This window comes from Lissotriton vulgaris, unplaced genomic scaffold (assembly GCF_964263255.1).
Source record: "Lissotriton vulgaris unplaced genomic scaffold, aLisVul1.2 SCAFFOLD_9592, whole genome shotgun sequence".
NCBI lineage: Eukaryota > Metazoa > Chordata > Amphibia > Caudata > Salamandridae > Lissotriton > Lissotriton vulgaris.
In genome coordinates this window covers 52,566-55,000 of record NW_028242486.1, presented here as the reverse complement: position 1 = coordinate 55,000, position 2,435 = coordinate 52,566, and positions in this window count along the sequence as shown.

Here is a 2,435-nt window from a genome sequence, read left to right as displayed (position 1 = left end):
ATCGGCAAGGGGCTGAGAGGCAGGAGCGTCCCGAGGCGCGGGCCCGGATCCTGCCTTCCACTGATTCAGAATCGCCAGACCTCACGGAGGTCTGACTGACCCTCTCCCTAGTAATCCAGAGGAAAATTACCCCCCTTTCTTGTAATCCGTGCACACGAGGTGACAGAGGGGACCTATGGCGTGCAAGTACCCGACCTCCTGGAGCCCTCGCTGGGATCCAGGAGGCAACTGGCACCTCATCGGGACTTCCAGGGAAGTCCAGCCATCTGGTCGCCCCATAGGAAAGCATTGCGGGCGACCAGATGGGCAAGGGGATCCGGGCAACCAGATGGCCGGGCACGAAAGGGAAGCCGTCTGGACACCCTGTGCCCCAACTAAGGAGTGAGCAAGTGCCGGGACCCCCGGACACCTTGATGAGCAGGGGAGGCCTGCCCAGGCAAAACGGAACCCCCGACCCGGGCCCTTGGCAGTACAGCGGGCCTGGGGGACAGGGCCCAGGGCCCGAGCACCCAACCCGGGGCCCGGCGGGGCCCTTGGACCCAGCCGGGGCTCCCAGGCCCGGAGGCACAGGGGAAGCCTACCCTGGGCCCTCCGGACCCCGTCCCAGGCACCCTGCTTCCGCGGCAGGACCCAGGGGCCCCCGGACAAAGCTCCTGAACCCAGCCAAGCAAGGGGAGGCTCCCCAGGAACAACGGAACCCCGTCCCGAGTTTATGCAGTGCGGCAGGCTGGGGGACGGGGCCCGGAGCCGGGGCACCCGACCGGAGGCACAGGGACGCCTCCCCAGGCCCTCCCGGACCCCATCCAGGGCTTCCTGCCACGCGGCAGGCCCAGGGCTGGACCCGGGGCTGGGGCAGCATCCTGGCCTGTCCAGCTGCCGCCTGAGGACTGCTAGGCCGAGAGAAGTCCCAAGTGTGCACCGCAAGGCTCAGGGGACCCTAGGCGCGAACATGCCTGACCTCCTGGAGCCCTGGTTGGGATCCGGGAGGCGAATGGCACCTCATCTGGACTTCCAGGGAAGCCCGGCCATCTGGTCGCCCCATAAGAAAGCATTGCAGGCGACCAGATGGCCGAGTCGATCTTGGCGACCAGATGTCCGGGACCAAAAAGACTCCCCATCTGCCCTTCCCGAGGCCTTCGTGGTAGGGCTCATGCCTGCCCACGCTCCGGGGCTCTGGGGCTGCAGGGCTGCAGGGCTGCAGGGCTGCAAGGCTGCAGGGCTGCAGAGCTCAGGGGCTCCGGGGACTGAAGAGGCTCCGGGGCTGCAGGGCTCCAGGGCTGCAGGGCTCTGGAGCTGCAGGGCTCTGGGGCTGCAGGGCTCTGGGGCTGAAGGTCTCTGGGGCTGCAGGGCTCCAGGGTTGCAGGGCCCGGGACCCTAGTAATCTGGAGGAAAATTACCCCCCTTTCTTGTAATCCGTGCACTCGAGGTGACTGAGGGGACCCAGGGCGCAAACGTGCCCGACCTCCTGGAGCCCTGCCTGGGATCCGGGAGGCGAATGGCACCTCATCGGGACTTCTAGGGAAGCCCGGCCATCTGGTCGCCCAATAGGAAAGCATTGGGCGTGACCAGATGGCCGAGGCGAGAGGGGCGACCAGATGGCCGGGACCGAAATGACACCAATCTGCCTGCCCCAAGCCTCCGCGGGAGGGCTCCCGCCTGCCCTTGCAGGGCTCCGGGGCTGCAGGGCTCCGGGGCTCGGGACTGCAGGGCTACGGGGCTGCAGGGCTGAAGGGCTCCGGGGCTCTGGGGCTCCAGGGCTACAGGGCTCTGGGGCTGCAGGACCCCGGGGTATTCAGGCTCGGGGACTGCAGGGCTCCAGGGCTCCAGGGCTGCAGGGCTCCCGGGCTGCAGGGCTCCCGGGCTGCAGGGCTCTTGGGCTGCAAGGCTCGGGGGCTGCAGGGCTCCGGAGCTCCAGGGCTCACGGGCTCCAGGGCTTCAGGGCTCCTGGGCCGCAGGGCTCCAGGTCTCCAGGGCTCCGGGGCCGCAGGGCTCAGCGGGGCTCTGAAACCCTACGCTGGGCCTCAGGCAACGCGGCAAGCTGGAGGAGGGAGCCCCGGACACCTGGGAGGTGTTGCCCGGTCATCGCCCATCTGGTCCTCTGCAGGGAACCGCCAGCCCCGGAAGGGTGTCCGGTCATACCCTTGCCCCTCGTAATCCAGAGGAAGGCTACCCCTCTTTCTGGGAACCCCTGCGTGCAGAGTGACGGAAGGGACCCAGGGCACCAATGTGCCCGACCTCCTAGAGCCCTGGCTGGGATCCGGGAGGCGTATGTCACCTCATCGGGACTTCCAGGGAAGCCCGGCCATCTGGTCGCCCCATTGGGAAGCATTGGGTGCGACCAGATCGCCGAGTGGAAAGATGCGACCAGATGGCCGGGACCAACATGACGCCAATCTGCCTGCCCGAGCGTCCACGGGAGGGCTCCCGCCTGCCCT